The sequence below is a fragment of the Neoarius graeffei genome, chromosome 8, assembly GCF_027579695.1.
Source record: "Neoarius graeffei isolate fNeoGra1 chromosome 8, fNeoGra1.pri, whole genome shotgun sequence".
Taxonomy (NCBI): Eukaryota; Metazoa; Chordata; class Actinopteri; order Siluriformes; family Ariidae; genus Neoarius; species Neoarius graeffei.
Genome location: NC_083576.1, coordinates 63,985,102 through 64,004,866, shown reverse-complemented (window position 1 = coordinate 64,004,866; position 19,765 = coordinate 63,985,102). Strand labels below are relative to the sequence as shown.

Genomic DNA, 19,765 nt, shown 5'->3' with positions numbered 1-19,765 from the left:
AGAGAAACGTGTACATGTACATAACTGTGTGAGATGAGCACAATTCAGTGACAAAAATCGCTGCACATTAACACAAAGTTAATCATCTTGCTACCCGTAACCACACAGGACAGTGGACTTGAACTGCTGTTCAAGTTCAGCAGAGCAATCAGTAGAAAGAGATATACATTTTGTCAACACAATTAACAGTTACCGATCCAAAGCATGCTGAAATAATAATAATCTTCTAGGCAAGAGGGCAAAGACTGTGCCATGCACAACTGTATAATGCAATAAAATATAGGTGATCGAACACTCAACAAGAAATGTGAGCAATACATGATGATTACCTAAAAACAGCTGATTAAGAGAAACCTTTTCTATCACACACTGAGAAGCTCATATATGAGGGCAAGTCAAAAAGTTCTAAGACAGATGTCATAATTTCAAAAGGAATTAAAAAAAGGGATACAAAGAAGGAATTCTCCGATGGAAACATCAAATTGCAGAAGTGTTTAGACTTAAATGGAGGATACATACAGAAACAGCTGTGTTATTTTCATAACTAAAGATCTTTTTTTCATTTGTCTTAGAACTTTTTGACTTACCCTTGTACAATGTCGGACCTCTTTAATCATCACGCCACTAAAAGATGTTCACCAGAGCACTGATACTGTTCATGTTACCTACTAACTTCAGCACTACTTCAGGGTGTTGAACGCGAACCTATTCACATTTGGCTTGATTTGGGGGAAAGGGGGGGGGGGGGGGGGGGAAGGGTTAAATGAGCTCAAATCACTGACATCACATTAAACCATAACCAAACTATCTACCTTAAGGCCTCTGCATGCTCTTGCGACAAGGCTTTCGCAGATAGCTTTTCGCAGACAGTTGTAATTTATTGTTGAGCGGGGGAATAGGCGTGCGCGATGTTATTCATCGGCACAACGCAAGGGGGCGCGAAGTCGCTAGGAGTAGTTGGTGGGTGTGGTTAGTGGAGTGTTTATCCTCCGGTTACTTATAATGACTAGAACTGGAGTCGTATAGATGTACGTACTTCCTCGATCAACCGCTCTTCGTGCTGCTCCATCTTCGCTCGTGTTTTTAAAAATGCCGGTCGTGAAAACAAAACAAACCGGGAAAGTAGGGAAGCAGAAGTGCGTGTACAGTGGATGTAGAGTGGACCAATCAGAGCCCTCTTGTCTGCGGCGCTGTCTGCGAGGCTTCTGCGGTGGTCACAATTTTTGGGAGGTGCGCGCAGAGCGTCTGCGAAGGTGGGGGGGCTACGCAGACACTGTCTGCGACACCGTCTGCGAGGACTGGGTTGTCAGCATAAATTGGCCTTTACAGGTCAGAAGTAAACCATCAGGAGAGCTATCAATAGGTCTACACATTTTGTCACAGTGTATGACAAAAAAAAAAAAGGTGTTTAAAAGGAATTCAAAAAGGGTTCATGTTAGCTACTAACTTCAAGACCACTTCAGGGTGTTGAACGTGAACCTATTCACATCTGGCTTGATTTGGGGGAAAAAAAAAAACTGTTTAAAAGGAATACAAAGAAGGAGTTCTCCAATGGAAACATCGCTTGCAGAAGTCTTTAGACTTAAATGGAGGATGCGTCAAGAAATAGCTTTATTTTCACAAATAAAATATTTTTTCATTTGTCTTAGAACTTTTTGACTTGCCCTCGTACGATGTCAGACCTCTTTAAAGTGCATATCATGGGTAAATTCAGGCGCAAGATCAACATAATTCTCCTATTTTATATTAAACTTTGGTCAAATATCTGTAACATTCTGCATTCTCTGCAATTTTTTTTTTTTTTTACTTTGTGCAATGCCAGAAAAATTCAGTTGAAATCAAGCCATTTGAGGCGAATTGGTCCGCCTCTGAAAAAACTTGGCATTTGAATTTCCCAGCAAACATTGATTTTCGTGACGTCATCTGCGGGACGCCTCCTTCTGAATCCTACGTCAGTGCTGGTTTGTTTATGAGAAAACAACCTGGTGGTTTTCTGCAAATTTCTTCAACGTTATCACGTAATTATTAAAATGGTTAACAGATTTATCGTAGGAGGGTGTAGCAACACCAATCTTGATGGGATTAGTACTCATCGTTTTCCAAAAGACCGGACAATGAGAGAGAAAAATGGGAGCGCTTGGTCTACACAGGCTGTGCACTGAAACCACGCAAAGCTCACGCAGCCTGCTCGCGCTTCCGCAGATAACGTCACAAACCTGGCTCCAGACTCCCTTGGGATTTTTCCCAGACGCGTTTTGTTATTTTATTTTTTTTCTGCTGTAGACAGATGGCCTTGTGCAAAATTGCCCTTCTGGATGACTGTGCAAAGGGACATACTTTCATATAATAAAACCCCACAAAATTGGTCCAGAATATGCCCTTGAATCATTACACCACTAAAAGATGTTCACCAGAGCACTGATACTGTTCATGTTAGCTATTAACTTCAACACCACTTCAGAGTGTTGAATGTGAACCTATTCACATCTGGCTTGATTTGAAAAAGTGTTTAAAAGGAATTCAAAAAAGGAATTCTCTGATGGAAACATCACTTGCAGAAGTCTTCAGACTTAAATGGAGGATGCGTCAAGAAATAGCTGTTATTTTTCACAAATAAAAGATATTTTCATTTGTCTTAGAACTTTTTGACTTGCCCTTGTACAATGTCAGACCTCTTTAATCATAATATGCATCATGCCACTAAAAGATGTTCACCAGAGCACTGATACTGCTCGACACCCAACAACCAAACGACACTGAATAATTACATACTGCAATTTATACTGCTGCTTAAATGCCAATATGCTGCTTTTTAAAAAGGTTATACAATATATTTTATTGATCTGCTGCTGTGATCTGAGCCCTCAAAACAGTGTTTTGTTGTATAGTAATGCTCAATGACAATAAAGACCATCTATCTACTAACTTCAACACCACTTCAGGGTGTTGAATGCAAACCTATTCACATTTGGCTTGATTTGAAAAAAAAAAAGTGTTTAAAAGGAATTCAAAAAAGGAATTCTCTGATGGAAACATCGCTTGCAGAAGTCTTTAGACTTAAATGGAGGATAGGTCGAGAAACAGCTTTGTTATTTTTCACAAATAAAAGATCTTTTCATTTGTCTTAGAATTTTTTGACTTACCCTCGTACAAGGCCATTATTAAAAAATGTTCTGTTTCCGGTCCACTGGCCGGGTGAGCGCCGTTTGTGCGGTTGAATTTTTTTTTTTAACGCCAGTTTTTCGACTTTTTTTTTCGGATTCGTAAACCTAAAATCGAACTTGACATTTACGCATTCCCAGGGCTTTCCACTAAGGCTCATACTAGCCAGCCATGACAAATAAGTTGCCGGGGGGAGGAGTAAACACAAAATAAACTCCTGTGCACGCAGTTCCCAGGGTTAAATGTGTTTTCCACAGACCATTTATTTATTAACTTTACTCAAATACAAAGTAAAATGGCAGCAAATCTTTCTTTTCTTGCGTATTGCATCATGAGGCGTTCCTGGCTTGTAAATCTCTCATTTTCGGTGCATGACACATTCATGCAACTGAGCATGCTATGAATTAACAACAACAACGGTCTGCAGTGGGGCTACACAATTACACACTCAGCGAACATTTCTCCATTTGTGTATGAAAATACACTCCAATGACTCAGTTTGGTTTCATTTACAACCAACGGTGTCTTTTGATGCCAGCACGTAATTGAACGAGAGAAGATGGTTTACCGGAGACAAAATAAGCGTTATCTCTGCTTCTGTTCCCTCTAACACACTACTGCCTCCACCGAGTGCGCGCGCACTCTGAACTGAATCAGCTCCGCGCATGCACCGTGCAGCACAAAAAAAATGGCAGCCACCATGAAGGAAGCAGATCCGGAGTTTTAAATTTTGCTTAAGTGTGAAATCGCAAAATGGTATTCTAGCGAACAACAAAATAGTAAAGATTCAGAAAAACAAATCATTCAGTGATCATTTTAATAGTGTAATTTCATCCGAACTAGGCCTAACGCTCGATTTAGAACTACAAAAAGTCCGTGTGTCGGACATTTTAAGTACCTTTGTAAAAGTTTTGCAAATGTTGCAGTCAGCATTTAAAATGCTAACTTAGTTTTTGTACAAGTTTCAGTTGATTAAACTGTCATTTTATTAAATGTGTCTGCTTTTGTAATAAAAGTACTGAAAGAAAAAGCAAACAGCATTGCGATTTCTTATCCATCCATATATATAAAAATAATAATAAAAATAAATCCCTCCCTCCCGACTGAAAATTTTTTTTTTGCTCACCCGGTGGACAGGAAACGGATTTTTTTTTAAGGATGGCCCAATGTCAGACCTCTTTAATCATAATATGCATCATGCCACTAAAAGATGTTCACCAGAGCACTGATACTGCTCGACACCCAACAACCAAATGACACTGAATAATTACATACTGCAATTTATACTGCTGCTTAAAATGCCAATATGCTGCTTTTTAAAAAGGTTATACAATATTTTATCGATCTGCTGCTGTGATCTGAGCCCTCAAAACAGTGTTTTGTTGTATAGTAATGCTCAATGACAATAAAGACCATCTATCTACTAACTTCAACACCACTTCAGGGTGTTGAATGTGAACCTATTCACATCTGGCTTGATTTGAAGAAATGCTGACATCACATTAAACCATAACCAAACTATCTATCTTACAGGTCAGAAGTAAACCATCAGGAGAGCTATCACAATAGGTCGACACATTTTGTCACAGTATATGACCAAAAAACAGTGTTTAAAGGGAATTCAATAAAGGTTCATGTTAGCTACTAACTTCAACACGAACCTACTCACATCTGGCTTGATTTAAAAAAAAAAAAAAAAACTGTTTGAAAGGAATTCAAAAAAGGAATACAAAAAAGGAATTCTCCGATGGAAACATCGTCTTTAGACTTAAATGGAGGACGCGTCAAGAAATAGCTGTTATTTTTCACAAATAAAAGATATTTTCATTTGTCTTAGAACTTTTTGACTTGCCCTTGTACAATGTCAGACCTCTTTAATCATAATATGCATTATGCCACTAAAAGATGTTCACCAGAGCACTGATACTGCTCGACACCCAACAACCAAACGACACTGAATAATTATACTGCTGCTTAAATGCCAATATACTGCTTTTTAAAAGGGTTATACAATATTTTATTGATCTGCTGCTGTGATCTGAGCCCTCAAAACAGTGTTTTGTTGTATAGTAATGCTCAAATGACAATAAAGACTATCTATCTGCTAACTTCAACACCACTTCAGGGTGTTGAATGCGAACCTATTCACATCTGGCTTGATTTGAGAGAGAGAGAGAAAGAAAGAAGTGTTAAGGGTTGTTTTACAATCAGGGTACAAAGTTTGTGTCACGGGGTCCAAAATTCAAATGGATTCAAACTAGTTCTTGTACCAGTTTTTAAGTGAAGGACAAGTTAAAGAACAGATAGGCATGTGTAATAGTTTGTATTATAACAAGATTAAGTGTAGCTTTAAGCAGGGCTGGGAGAAACAAATGAAGTGATTCTCGGAGAGGACTTTTTTTTTTTGACAATTAAGAATCCACTACTTCCATAGTGCTTTTAAATATAAGGCTGTAAGCTTTGTGTTAGTTGTCTCTAATATTTATGTCCCAATATCTTGACCACATTTTAGGATGAAAATAATCATTTTAGATATGTTATTTTAGATTGAAAAATTAGCTGTCTCGGAGAGGACATTTTTTTGACAATTACATACTAATTTGATCAAAATAGTCTGAAAACTTACTGGCATTCAACATTAAAACTTAACTATGTTTCCAATGATATGGAACCAAATATTTGTTTTATGGTATAAAGAATGATTCAAGTGCATCCCTTTTGGAGCTACCTGTGGGTTAAAAAAAAAAAATGCACTTTTCTAAATGATACGAGTAATTTTGCTAAATATGACATATATTGCCATACATTCACAGGCCCGGTGCCAGGAACAGTTTACTAAGGGGGCAATTAGAAATCGCAAGGGGGCAAATATTTTTCATATAGTGTGTAGTAGTGATGGCGGTCTGATAACGTGTTTCAAACAATTAACTGCGCCAACCACAAAACCACGGCCCCGAAGGTTGCTTTAGTACGGGAAAATCATGTGACATATTACCAGGGCAGTTGCGCTTTATCAACACCCGTGCCCACCTGTTAACCCTCCCCTCCAATTTTCTCACAGACACGCGGTACAACCGGAAAGATGCCAAACATAAAACAACACACACAAACCTACAGGCAAGTCCTTTACATTTAAAATACATGAAAACAAAATGTCAATGCAAGTCTAAGGTACTTGGCTCGGCGGCCAAAATCATCTCATCTCATTATCTCTAGCCGCTTTATCCTTCTACAGGGTCGCAGGCAAGCTGGAGCCTATCCCAGCTGACTACGGGCGAAAGGCGGGGTACACCCTGGACAAGTCGCCAGGTCATCACAGGGCTGACACATAGACACAGACAAGCATTCACACTCACATTCACACCTACGGTCAATTTAGAGTCACCAGTTAACCTAACCTAACCTGCAGGTCTTTGGACTGTGGGGGAAACCAGAGCACCCGGAGGAAACCCACGCGGACACGGGGAGAACATGCAAACTCCACACAGAAAGGCCCTTGCCGGCCCCGGGGCTCGAACCCAGGACCTTCTTGCTGTGAGGCGACAGCGCTAACCACTACACCACCGTGCCGCCCCGGCCAAAATCATAATTTTTTTTTTTTTGCACCTTTTATTGGATAGGACAGTGTAGAGACAGGAAATGAGTGGGAGAGAGAGAGACGGGAAGGGATCGGGAAATGACCTCGGGTCGGAATCGAACCCGGGTCGCCCGCATTCATGGGAAATCATAATTTTAAAAAAATCAACAGACCCCACGACTGCACCAGTAATAGCCTTCCTGACTCGCACCGAGTCAACACTAACCACTTAATCCGCGACCCCAGTTTAGGCATGTAGGGGACTAAACACTCTGAAGTGATAAATTTTCACCCCCGCTGCATGGGGGGTGACGTCAACGACATATATTCTTACGCTATTTGCGCACAAAGCGGACCATATATGAACACATACCCCAACATAAACGGAGATAAACTTAGCCTACAAAGAAAGAAAATGGATTCACAATATTGTGATTGAATTCGTTTAATTCGGTGGGGGAACGACTACTCCCGTAAACTGACTGCATATTACAGGATATTGCAGAGACAGTGCACTTGTAAGCGTCATAACAACCAATCAGATTTGTTCTACCGTGCCAGTTTTAGTAGTGATTTATGTGAAATGTGCAATGCGCAACCACTTAATATTTCGTATTTGAAAATGCAAATTATTAATACGTCTATAATACATTATATTTTCATAAGAAAACAATTAAGTGATCTGAGTCTCCGTTGAGGGGGCGGGGCTGTAGCCACGAGGGGGCGACGCCCCCTTTCGCCCCCCCCCCCCCGGGGCCGTACATTCACCAAAAATAACGTTATCACCAAAAATTTTTTTTTTGCATGGTAAATAGAGCTATCACAGGGCTACAATAAACGACCAAGTTTTAGTCAAGCCTTTTGATATTGAAGATAAGTGTTAAATGTGATTTTTAGCTTAATTGTAAAACAACCCTTAAATGAGCTCAAAATCACATTAAACCATAACCAAACTCTCTCTCTCTCTCTCACAGGTCAGAAGTAAACCATCAAGAGAGCGATCAATAGGTCTACACATTTTGTCACAGTGTATGACATGGCATAATTAATGGCTGTAGATGCAAAACAGTCTGAAATAAATAAATAAATAAATAAATACAAAAAACATTCTTTTCTAGACAAAGATTACCGTGAATCAGCAAAAAAACAAAAAACCAACAACCAAACGACACACATTTCAGTCAGAATCATTTACAAGGATGAAATTTAGTGCTTGGAAACAATCACTTGGCTTCTTCACAGAAAACCACAACTGGTCAGAGATTCAGGATTAACTTGGGATTTTTTTTTTTCCAAACAGAAAAATTATGTTACTAGCAAGAAAATAAGCTGAAATTACTCGAGTCCTGACAGAGAAAAAAAAACAACAAAACTGTCCATCAAACCGTAGCGGCCAACAGGAGACACGCCACGACACGCAGCAGCTAACTGTCCTCACCTGGGCTTAGCTACCGCTAGCAAACAGCCAAGCCGCTGGATTTCCCTACACCACGCTATTTAAAATTATTAAAATAAAGCCAACACTCATCACATTCGTGTCCCAACAGTGAAAAGAAGTTTCTCGTTCACTAACTCGAGCTGTCCGACGAGTACTAGCAGCAGTACAGCTATGTCGCTAAGCTAACTTAGCCGTGAACAAGCTAACCGAGTTCGTTGTCTAAAAACTTTACTGCTAGTTAGCTAACTAACCCGGTAAACGCGCTGCCCAGTTCACAAGTACTTCAGAAATCACGTACGTCTTATTAAAGCGTCTAAAACACGTTTTGTAAGAAAAAAAGACACGTTCTGGATCATTTTCTATAACTTTGCCTTGACTCTCAGCTATACATTATGATAGCTAGCAAGAAAAATTAGCAAAGCTATCCAAGGAAAACTTTTTTCAGTTCACCCCACCCCCTGTGGAAAACAAGCATTATTAACTTAATTCACATAAAACGACCAAAATCCTTAAATCTACTGGCTTCTTGGTGAATTATAACGGGAGGAAGAGGGGGAAAAAAACCCAGTATACCTTTGATTGATACCTCAACGTCCCTCGACCTTTCCTCTGTTTTCACCAACCAACATGAAGCAGGATTTTTTTTTTCCTCCTTTTTTTTCGCTCGCTTCTCTCCTGGCGTCAAAAAGACTGGAGCCGAACAACACCAGGCCGTATCCCTCCGCCGATATGACAGACAACCTCTGCGACTCATCATTCGCTTTGTTATGAGTTCCATGAAAAGAAGAAAGTTTCACAACTACAGTGTAAACACTATAATAACCATTTCCAAACGGATCACAATAGCACTAAAGTGCAAGAACACGAAGTATTGATCAAGATTTTGATTTGACTCTGTAAACGTCTGAGGCGCCCTATTTTTTGTGTGCAAATTTTGTTTATTTTATCACGTTCTGTATCATTGAGTCAGTACAAAAACATTTTATATTTTCAACCATTTTTCCCCCCAACAAAAGGGACAGAATATTACATAACAGCCCACTTTACACCTTTGCACACAATGAAGGCTGCTAAGTTTTGCATATAAAAAGAAGCAGGTGTGACAGTCAGAGTCTCGAGAAGAACTGTGAGGTTCGAAACCTTCATTTGTCACATGCACACTTCAAGCACAGTGAGATTCATCCTCTGTATTTAACCCGTCTGAAGCCGTATCCCCGGGGCGCACATACCCAGACCATCTCATCTCATCTCATCTCATTATCTCTAGCCGCTTTATCCTTCTACAGGGTCGCAGGCAAGCTGGAGCCTATCCCAGCTGACTACGGGCGAAAGGCGGGGTACACCCTGGACAAGTCGCCAGGTCATCACAGGGCTGACACATAGACACAGACAACCATTCACACTCACATTATACCCAGACCAGTAGGCAGCCATACGACAGCGCCAGAGGTTTGGTACCTTGCTGAAAGGCACTTCAGCCCAAGGCCGCCCCATGTTAACCTAACCGCATGTCTTTGAATTGTGGGGGAAACCGGAGCACTCAGAGGAAACCCATACAGACACGGGGAGAACATGCAAACTCGCTAGGCGAGAAACCAGGGCCTTCTTGCTGTGAGGCAATAGTGCTAACCACTACACCACCATGCTACCCCAGATTCTCACTGAAACTTATCAGTTAATCATCTTGAAAAAAGTACACAAAGTGATTTTTTTTAAAAATAACACTTTATTGAAAAGGTGCGGCACGGTGGTGTAGTGGTTAGCGCTGTCGCCTCACAGCACGAAGGTCCGGGTTCGAGCCCCGTGGCCGACGAGGGCCTTTCTGTGCGGAGTTTGCATGTTCTCCCCGTGTCCACGTGGGTTTCCTCCTGGTGCTCTGGTTTCCCCCACAGTCCAAAGACATGCAGGTTAGGTTAACTGGTGACTCTAAATTGACCGTAGGTGTGAATGTGAGTGTGAATGGTTGTCTGTGTCTATGTGTCAGCCCTGTGATGACCTGGCGACTTGTCCAGGGTGTACCCCGCCTTTCGCCCGTAGTCAGCTGGGATAGGCTCCAGTTTGCCTGCGACCCTGTAGAACAGGATAAAGCGGCTAGAGATAATGAGATGAGACTTTATTGAAAAAGGCGGGGTACACCCTGGACAAGTCGCCAGGTTATCACAGCGCCGACACATAGACACAGACAACCATTCACACTCACATTCACACCTACAGTCAATTTAGAGCCACCAATTAGCCTAACCTGCATGCCTTTGGACTGTGGGGGAAACCAGAGCAAACCCACGCAGACACAGGGAGAACATGCAAACTCCATGCAGAAACGCCCACTGGGCTCGAACCTAGGACCTTCTTGCTGTGAGGCAACAGTGCTAACCACCGTGCCACCCCAGAATCTCACTGAAACTTATCAGCTAATCATCTTGAAAAAAGTGCACAAAGTGTTTTTTTTAAAATAACACTATTGAAAAAGTACAAATGTACAAAACCAATATTACAGCATCATCATGTTAAAGTTCTATTAAATACAGGGAAGAACAGAGAAATTATCAAAGGGAACAGTCTGATAAAAATCTAGTATAAACAACTTATACTACAAAATTGAAAATTAATTATGTAGAAAATGCTGTAGTTACAGATGCAAATGGATAGAAAGAAAAAAAAGAAAGCAAGTAAACAGGCAAGAAAACTTTTTTATTTTTTTAGTATACCTGAGACTACTGATGTAAAGTGTTGTTAACTCAGGTGCAATATATGTATATGAATCATTGTATATAAAATCACATCATTTTGCTTTTACTTAAGTTATTGAACTTATTTAAATTTATTTGATTTTTATTTATTCTTTTTTAAGGACTATTTTATCTTCTATTTTTAGACATATTTACTTCTTCCTTGATTCAGGAGCTTGGTTACAATTTTGAATTTCCCTCTGGGGATTAATAAAGTAATTCTGATTCTGATCACATCAAATATTGACTTATTACAGTTTAATGCTCTTTATGATATTTTTAAACGTAGAAATGTTTCAGGCGGCATGGTGGTGTAGTGGTTAGCGCTGTCGCCTCACAGCAAGAAGGTCCGGGTTCGAGCCCCGTGGCCGGCGAGGGCCTTTCTGTGTGGAGTTTGCATGTTCTCCCCGTGTCCGCGTGGGTTTCCTCCGGGTGCCCCGGTTTCCCCCACAGTCCAAAGACATGCAAGTTAGGTTAACTGGCGACTCTAAATTGACCGTAGGTGTGAATGTGAGTGTGAATGGTTGTCTGTGTCTATTGCCGCTTTTCCACTACAAACGCGGCTGAGTCGGGCTGAGCCGTGCCGTGCTGAGTCGGGCTGAGCGGGGCTGTTGGAGTTGCATTTCGACTACAACCGCGCTGAACCGTGCTGGCTGGAAGTGGGTGGACACATTGGGTGGAGTTAGCGAAAGTGGGTGGACGTCAGGTGATGTCGTTAAGCAGCGCAAACAGTGACATCAGTGAGCTTTTAAGCGGTAGTCTCACAACCCGGATAGTAAACAATAAACATGGAGGACATGGAGTCGTTAGTGTTACTGGTCTTGGTGCTGTGGCTTGTTGTCACCGACAACACGGACAGATACTGGCAAGAGCGTATAGATGAGGCGAGGCGCATAAGGCTTCAGAAATTCTCGTAATTCGTAATTCTTCTTCTTCCGGGTTTGCGGTATTTACAGATCCCAGCGCGCTCGCGGGGCGTGTGTGGGCATGTGAGGACACTCCTCCTCACCAATCAGTGCACAGGGGAGTGTCTGCTCACGCCCCCAGCCTCACTCGGCTCAGTTTGGCTCGCTTCAGCCCCACTCCAAAACGGTGCGAGTTTTAGGGGCTAAGCAGGGCTGAAGCGAGCTGAGTCGTGCTGGTTTTTGGTAGTCGAAACGCGAGCCGTGTCGGGCTGAAGTGAGCTGAAGCGAGCTGAAAAAGGGTAGTGGAAAAGGGCCATAAGTGTCAGCCCTGTGATGACCTGGCAACTTGTCCAGGGTGTACCCCGCCTTTCACCCGTAGTCAGCTGGGATAGGCTCCAGCTTGCCTGCGACCCTGTAGAACAGGATAAAGCAGCTAGAGATAATGAGAGATGGGATGAGAATAAGAAATGTTTCATTTAATTATTTTTGAGGCCATCTTTCTTCCAGCAATTTCTTGCATCTGCTTAAGACTTCTGCCCACTAGACTACTGTATATATTTTAAAGGTCATTAACTGCATCAAGAGATGTGCATTAGGGAGGCTAGGGAAAAAATAAATAAAATAAAATAAAAAGGACACTGTGTCCTAGTTTAGAGATCAGTATGAGGTGATCCAGCTGCATTACACTTCCCCTTGTGAATTTGACTTGGAATAAATAAACTTCCATAGTTTAACAATGAATTTTCCCTACGCTTAATTTGTTTTGCCATGGTATGCTGAACTTAATTACCATAAGTGTTTGTCTTATTAATGTAATTGTTTATTTAGAATCAGTGTAGGAATTGAGATATATTAGAATAACTGTTTGATTGATGGCTATAACAATAGTATAGTCAAGAGCAGTTTGGCGGAAGGACACGTTTTCTGTTCCACTCTTTCCAATAGACTGTATGAGGTGTTCTGCAGCTGTGTGACGTCACGAGCTTTGGCTCCACTCTGTCTGGCTTTGAAAACTCAACAAGCAGACAACCAATGGCGAAGAGCTCCTCTCTGCTCTCTCCCTCTCTCACACACAGGTCACTGTTCACTTTCATCGATTTATTTATATTTAGCCAGATTTTGAAGGCAGTGATAAGTACTGAGGAGTGATATCTATCTGTGTTATCTGGCTGCTTGTGTCAGACAAGAGTTCACTTTTCAAATCTATTAATCTGTGAGAGCTCTCTCTCTCTCTCTCTCTCTCGCTCTCTCTCATTTGTAACTAAATAAAAAAGCAACATTTGTGGTCGCCTCACAGCAAGAAGGTTCTGGGTTCGAGCCCAGCGGCCAGCGCGGGCCTTTCTGTGTGGAGTTTGCATGTTCTCTCCGTGTCTGTGTGGGTTTGCTCCAGGTTTCCCCCACAGTCCAAAGACATGCGGTTAGGTTAATATGGGACGGCCTTGGGCTGAGGTGCCCTTGAGCGAGGCACCTAACTCCCAACTGCTCCCCGGGCGCTGTTAGCATGGCTGCCCACTGCTCTAGGTATGTGTGTGTGCATTCTTTGCTCACGTGTGTGTTCACTGCTTCAGATGGGTTAAATGCAGAGAGGAATTTCACAAGTGTGTGATGAATAAAGTTGTTCTTTAGACATTTATAGAACTTAATTATTTATCAGAACATTGATAAATCATTGATGAGCCACACCATGAAGCTATGGGAAAGGGTATTGGAGGCGAGATTGAGAAGAGAGGTAGCACTCTGTGAACAGCAGTACGGGTTTATGCCAAGGAAGAGCACGTCGGATGCAATTTTTGCTTTAAAGGAACAGTCCACCGTACTTCCATAATGAAATATGCTCTTATCTGAATTGAGACGAGCTGCTCCGTACCTCTCCAAGCTTTGCGCGACCTCCCAGTCAGTCAGACGCACTCAGACGCGCTGTCACTCCTGTTAGCAATGTAGCTAGGCTCAGCATGGCCAATGGTATTTTTTGGGGCTGTAGTTAGATGCGACCAAACTCTTCCACATTTTTCCTGTTTACATAGGTTTATATGACCAGTGATATGAAACAAGTTCAGTTACACAAATTGAAACGTAGCGATTTTCTATGCTATGGAAAGTCCGCACTATAATGACAGGCGTACTAACACCTTCTGCGCGCTTTGGCAGCGCATTGATACGGAGCTCAGATATCAATGCGCTGCTGAAGCGCGCAGAAGGTGTTAGTACGCCTGTCATTATAGTGCGGACTTTCCATAGCATAGAAAATCGCTACGTTTCAATTTGTGTAACTGAACTTGTTTCATATCACTGGTCATATAAACCTATGTAAACAGGAAAAATGTGGAAGAGTTTGGTCGCATCTAACTACAGCCCCAAAAAATACCATTGGCCATGCTGAGCCTAGCTACATTGCTAACAGGTAGTGACAGCGCGTCTGACTGCGTCTGACTGACTGGGAGGTCGCGCAAAGCTCGGAGAGGTACGGAGCAGCTCGTCTCAATTCAGATAAGAGCATATTTCATTATGGAAATACGGTGGACTGTTCCTTTAAGAATGTTAATGGAGAAGTACAGGGAAGGCCAGAGAAAGCTACATTGTGTGTTTGTAGACCTGGAGAAGGCATATGATAGAGTGCCGAGCGATGAGTTATGGTATTGTATGAGAAAGAGTGGAGTGAATGAGAAGTATATGAGAGTGGTGCAAGACATGTATGAGAACAGTGAAACAGCAGTGAGGTGTGCAGTTGGAACGACTGAATGGTTCAAGGTGAAGGCGGGACTTCATCAAAGATCTGCTTTGAGTCCTTTCTTGTTTGCCAAGTGATGGATAGCTTGACGGACGAAGTGAGGCAAGAGTCACCATGGAACATGATGTTTGCAGATGATGTTGTGATATGTGGTGAAAATAGAAAGGAGGTTGAGTTGGATTTGGAGAGATGGTGGTATGCATTGGAACGAAGAGGAATGAAGGTGAGCAGTAGCAAAACAGAATACATGTGCATCAATGAGAATGGGGATGAGAGTGTAGTGAAGATGCAAGGAGTAGACGTAAAGAAAGTTGGTGAATTCAAGTACCTGGGGTCAACTGTGCAGGAAAATGGGGGCTGCGATAGTGAGGTGAGAAAGAGAGTGCAGGCAGGGTGGAGCAGTTGGAGAAGGATTTCGGGAGTCATTTGTGATAGGAAAGTCCAAGCAAAAGTGAAAGGTAAGATGTATAAGACAGTCGTGAGACCAGCTGTGATGTATGGATTGGAGACCGGACCCTTAACGAAGAGACAGGAGGCAAAGTTGGAGGTGGCGGAGTTGAGGATGTTAAGGTTTGCGATGGGAGTGACAAGGTTGGACAGGATAAGGAACGAGCACATCAGAGGGACAGCACATGTGGAGAGTTTGGGAATTAAGCTAAGAGAGATGAGACTGAGATGGTATGGGCACATCCTGAGAAGAGATGCAGAGCATGTGGGAAGGAGAATGTTGAGGATGGAGTTGCCAGGCACACGAAAACGAGGAAGGCCAAAGAGGAGATAGATGGATGTGGTGAGAGAGGACATGAAAGTGGCAGGTGTGGTAGAGAAGGATGCGGAAGACAGGGAGCAATGGAGACGAAAGATCCGCTATGGCGACCCCTAATCAGGAGCAGCCAAAAGAAGAATTATTTATCAGAACAGCAAGCCTATTTGGAAAGGATAAACAAATAGTATCACAGTAGATATATATGATCAAGGTTCTTGTTCTTTTCATCTATGAAAACTTTTTACAGATTGCTGTTTAAACTCCACAGACCTTCTATGTGTGTTTTTCTTTTAATATTTTTTTAAATCATGAAAAACGAAACCATGAGATCTTATGCACTTTAGGGAGGCTGTGTGGAGAAAATAAGAGGATCGTGAATCCTAATTTGGAAACTTTTATAAATTTAGGTCTGAAAACGAATGTTTTAAATTCCATACTTTTACACACTTTCTAGACTTGTGAATGAATCCAGTTTATTAGTCACAGTTTGGCGACATGGTGGTGTAGTGGTTAGCACTGTTGCCTCAGAGCAAGAAGGTTCTGGGTTCGAGCCCAGCGGCTGGCGAGGGCCTTTCTGTGTGGAGTTTGCATGTTCTCCCCGTGTCTGCGTGGGTTTCCTCCGGGTGCTCCGGTTTCCCCCACAGTCCAAAGACATGCAGGTTAGGTTAACTGGTCGCTCTAAATTGACCATAGGTGTGAATGCGAGTGTGAATGGTTGTTTGTCTCTGTGTCAGCCCTGTGATAATCTGGTGACTTGTCCAGGGTGTACCCCATTTCTCACCCACAGCCAGCCGGGATAGGCTCCAGCTTGCCTGCGACCTTGTAGAACAGGATAAGCAGCTACAGATGATGGATGGTCACAGTTTGTCACAATATAATGCTTTGGAAAGGGTTTCTCAAAGGTGCTCTGAATGATTAATGGCTCTGTGCTTCGAAAATGGTTATACAACCTTTTTTTTTTTAAATGAAAACCTCTATTCTAAGGTTCTATATAAACTCTTTATGGGTTCTCTCAGAGAGTACAGTTACAGCCCCATAAATATGCTGACACTAACATTGGATAATCAGAAGTGAACTGGTTATGTTATGATATTCCAAATATGACCAGCAGGGGGAGACATTTGCCAATAAAAACATTAGCAATGGACTTTTGTCAGTCCATACACACCACATCAGCACTCACAGCTTTCAGAAGAACTTTGTCCGTGCATGTTTTGCTCTCAATATTGCCTGCTTTTTTTTTTCTTAAAAAAAATAAAACCATCACAATAATTTCATTTCTAAGCAGAATTCGAGTCCACATAAATATACTGGGCAGGAATGGCCTGAAGGTTAGCGAAGCAGCCTTGGGCCCAAAGGGTTACCAGTTCGATTCCTGGGAATGAACAGCATTTCCCCCTCCCTCTGTATCATGGCTGAAGTGCCCTTAAGCAAGGCACTTAAACCCCAAATTGCTCCCCAGGTTCTGGAGCATAGCTGCCCACTGCTCTGGGTGTGTGTGTGTGCTCATTGCTTACTTGTGTGTGTGCATTCACTGCTTCAGATGGGTTAAATGCAGAGGAGGAATTTCACTGTGCTTGAGTGTACATGGGACAAAAATAAAGGCTTCTTCTTCAATATATATTGCACTACCATGTTAAGAGTCAGACCTTCCATTTCAGTGAAGAAATTACATGTCAATTAAGAAAGAAGTCACCTGCAATGGTCCTTAAATTGTATGCTGAGTACACACACCCAATCAAACTCCACTTATTTCAGGACATACCATTATAACAACATGCTGCTTGTTTTCCACTCCAGCTGAATGTGGGGATAGTCAGAAGGTGTCAGGGTTGGAAACATGGGTGATCTGGTTCAACAGTGTATTCTCACTGGGTGTCCTGTGTGTAATATAAGGGAGCTATTGTGGGTAAAGCCCACGCAGTAAAAAGCCAGAGCAGAGGGCAACAGCTGTAGCATAGGTCATGCTTGCTGGAGAGGTTCTCAGCTCTATACCAGAACATCTGTCTCTGTCTGTAACAGGGCTGCCTGGACTGTACACACTGAAGAGAGTCTTGCTCTTTGATGCTCGACAGTATCCGTCTATCACCTTCATTTTGTCACAGTTTACTTACAGGAAAACTAAACACAGCCCAGTCATGCGTACTGTAAACTGTTTTATTCTCCAGACAACCAAAGCCTGGCTAAGAAGAACAGCTCAACGAAACTGGAAAGAGGGCATTTCAGAGGAAACCTATGACTTGCATGAGACTGTTTTATGGAATTCTGAGCCTTGCCTTTACTATGTTTTTATTAAGGATAGATTTCTGTGATTACTGGTACGGCCTTTGTTCAGTGTTTAACAAATGCTTCCTGTGGAAGCATATATCATCCTGATATCATCCTGCAAAAGCAATGTGGGCTTTGACATATACCAAATCCATATAGTGAGTGTTAACAACTCCACATGTGTTTTATATTACAGATAACTTCACCATATAGCTAGAGTCCATAATTCATATTTCACTGATGGTCAATGCAAAACATGCACACATACATTGACTAGTGCGAGCGAGCAGACACTTATTTTCTTACACTTGATGACTAAGATTACAAAGGTTTTAGCTGAATACTTAATGTAAATTACATTGCATCTTTTTTTTTTTTAAAATAGTTGCTAATTTAGTTCAGAGTGTCCACACGTCATCCCCTGGCGCTGCAGTATATGGTAGAAAATTTCACCAGAAACATGGGCTTGATCAAAAACAAATTCTCTTATATGCCTTTCAGTAGAGTATTATGGATTTTAATGACAATCTAAGTATATTCCTTCAGATGAAAGCATGCAGACCACTCGAGATGGTCTACTCTCATGCTCCTCTCTTAACAGTGACCTTTCAGTAAGTGCATCTGGCAGGCTCTCGCTAGCTCACTGCTCTCCTCCATCTCAAAACAGCCGACCGTTGTCTGGCTCCAAGACTAAAAGCCTGCTGAAATGTTTCATTCAAAGCCGTAGAAAGACTGCCAGCTGAGAGAGTGCTACAGAGCACACATGTTTTCCTCCCTGGTTCCATTAGACATACCATCCCTTGGGCTACTGTGGGACACTAAATTCCAGAATGATGTAGATAAAAGATATAAAACTCGTTCAAAATGCCATGAATGTTCCTTAAGGTTATTTTGAAGGTTGGGTGTCTGCATCCTGTTAACCTTCTTTAATTACCCTTTGTTCACTTGTAAGCAACTTTTGGACCCACCATTCTTCCATTACAGAGTTATGAAACAATGCTTTCCATGGAAGTCTGATATCTGAGTACTTCTGCTCAATCCATCTGCATTACAAAATAAGGATGATGATTTTTATATACAGTGGTGCTTGAAAGTTTGTGAACCCTTTAGAATTTTCTATATTTCTGCATAAATATGACCTAAAACATCATCAGATTTTCACACAAGTCCTAAAAGTAGATAAAGAGAACACAGTTAAACAAATGAGACAAAAATATTATACTTGGTCATTTATTTCTTGAGGAAAATGATCCAATATTACATATCTGTGAGTGGCAAAAGTATGTGAACCTTTGCTTTCAGTATCTGGTGTGACCCCCTTGTGCAGCAATAACTGCAACTAAACATTTCCGGTAACTGTTGATCAGTCCTGCACACCGGCTTGGAGGAATTTTAGCCCATTCCTCCGTACAGAACAGCTTCAACTCTGGGATGTTGGTGGGCTTCCTGACATGAACTGCTTGCTTCAGGTCCTTCCACAACATTTCGATTGGATTAAGGTCAGGACTTTGACTTGGCCATTCCAAAACATTAACTTTATTCTTCTTTAACCATTCTTTGGTAGAACGACTTGTGTGCTTAGTGTCGTTGTCTTGCTGCATGACCCACCTTCTCTTGAGATTCAGTTCATGGACAGATGTCCTGACATTTTCCTTTAGAATTTTCTGGTATAATTCAGAATTCATTGTTCCATCAATGATGGCAAGCCATCCTGGCCCAGATGCAGCAAAACAGGCCCAAACCATGATACTACCACCACCATGTTTCACAGATGGGATAAGGTTCTTATGCTGGAATGCAGTGTTTTCCTTTCTCCAAACATAACGCTTCTCATTTAAACTAAAATGTTCTATTTTGGTCTCACCCATCCACAAAACATTTTTCCAATAGCCTTCTGGCTTGTCCACATGATCTTTAGCAAACTGCAGATGAGCAGCAATGTTCTTTTTGGAGAGCAGCAGTTTTCTTCTTGCAACCCTGCCATGCACACCATTGTTGTTCAGTGTTCTCCTGATGGTGGACTCATGAACATTAACATTAGCCAATGTGAGAGAGGCCTTCGGTTGCTAAGAAGTTACCCTGGGGTCCTTTGAGACCTCGCTGACTATGTGTCGTGTATGCCTTGTTCTTGGAGCGATCTTTGTTGGTTGATCACTCCCGGGGAGGGTAACAATGGTCTTGAATTTCCTCCA

The 19,765-nt window shown here is 41.9% G+C and overlaps 1 protein-coding gene across 1 annotated transcript in view; it reads right to left on the bottom strand.

Moving 5' to 3' along the window:
- The window catches only part of smad5 (SMAD family member 5), a 33,126-nt gene extending 24,247 nt beyond the window's left edge, over nucleotides 1-8,879 (bottom strand). The window contains exon 1 of the mRNA XM_060927996.1: nucleotides 8,751-8,879. The gene's annotated coding sequence lies outside the window, so the exon portion shown is untranslated. The remainder of the gene's footprint in view (nucleotides 1-8,750) is intronic.
- Between the last annotated feature and the right edge of the window lie 10,886 nt (nucleotides 8,880-19,765).